The sequence below is a fragment of the Cynocephalus volans genome, chromosome 2, assembly GCF_027409185.1.
Source record: "Cynocephalus volans isolate mCynVol1 chromosome 2, mCynVol1.pri, whole genome shotgun sequence".
Lineage (NCBI taxonomy): Eukaryota > Metazoa > Chordata > Mammalia > Dermoptera > Cynocephalidae > Cynocephalus > Cynocephalus volans.
In genome coordinates this window covers 114257052-114258628 of record NC_084461.1, presented here as the reverse complement: position 1 = coordinate 114258628, position 1577 = coordinate 114257052, and positions in this window count along the sequence as shown.

The window sequence follows — 1577 nt, the reverse complement described above, 5'->3', positions numbered from 1 at the left end:
TTCTGGACAGCCATCTGTCACCGCTGCAGCACATGTGCTTTCTAAGTGTGCTGGAGATCTGAACGTGTTTTGAATCCCTTAGAGGCAAGCATTGGGCAGACAAGCTTTGAAAGCAGAGTAATAGCAAGTGCTGTCTGTGTCCACAGGGAGAGTGGGCCTGCCCTCAAGAGGTCCCCACAACCTGTGGTTCTAAATTGGACTAGAATCTAGAACCATAGAGGAGAGGAAGAATAACAAGTGAAGGACTACAAATATGATTAAGACAATTATTTTTGTGCACAATGATTTTATTGTTTAGTAAATAAAACTGTACTTTAATGTTCTTTATTTCAAGTATCTTAAAGAGAAATACAACAACATGATGTGGTGATATCACAGGACAAAAGCTGACTTTAGGCTAACAGGAAGAGGAGAAAGTTCCTGCTGTTCCCGTTGTTTCATGCACAAAATAGACTTAGGTGGGGTGTTTAAAGAAGAGAAAGCAGTGGGGATGGATGAGGAGCTCAGGGAAGGGTGTTCTAGAAGGAAGGGAAAGGTGAAGACTTGATTTCCCATCTGTGTCTAGAACCATGTCCCCAGGTTATCTGCAGCAATGGAAGGTGAATGGGGGCTACCAATTAGCACAGATTAATAATTACAATTGCCATTAACTAAGCAACTGCTTATTAGGAGCCAGGTGTTCTCACCTATGTTTCTTATTTGTACCAGCCCTTTTGGGAGGTGGTATTATCCCTTTTCTAAGAGAATAACTTGCTCAGTGTCCAACAGTTAGCAATGGCACAGTTAGGATTCAAACCCTGTTCTCTTAGCAGTATTCCCTCTGCTTTTCTAGCTCCCTCCTAGGCCATGGCTGGTGATGTATACTCACTGACTGCCACCAGGAGTCACACTAGCCAGTCTGGATGAATTAGTAAGCACAATTGGATCTAAATGTAATTAATTATGTAACTATGGTCTGTCCAAGTTTAGTTCTACTAAAATTGCAACTCAAATTGGGGCATTATAAAGGATTACTGTGCAAATTAGAATAGATTTGAATAAAGTCCCCCTGCCACCTTTTTTCTCCAGACTTAAACAGAAATAAACCCAGCAATTCCAACCCAATTGGCAGCACAACTAGAAACTTACCCCATCTAACTGGCAGTTGGTCAAAAAACCATCAGCTCAAACTTCCCTAGTCACTACAGAAAGATGAGGTGGTGGGGAATTAATGGTATTTTAAAAACAAGGTGAATATAGCTAGAGCATTAGGACAAAGGTATTCACAATTGTTGATGACGTTTTGTTCTCTATCAAAATGTTTAATTTGGGTTGTATATGGTGACTTTTCTGTAATAGCAATTGCTGGAATTCCTGCATTCTGAAGGATAAAACTCAGGCTGGAATTCTTACCCAGGTTTCATAGAACAAAGTAGAGAAGCCAGCATGTCACAAGCAACATTCACATTCCGCAGGACAATTACATTTAATTGCACAATTGACAGTACATTCACATTGAATGAACACATTTTTCTGCAAAAATGTTTACTACGAAAGATTTTTAAGAAATTTAATTGGCTTTGTCTGTGGCAGTTTCC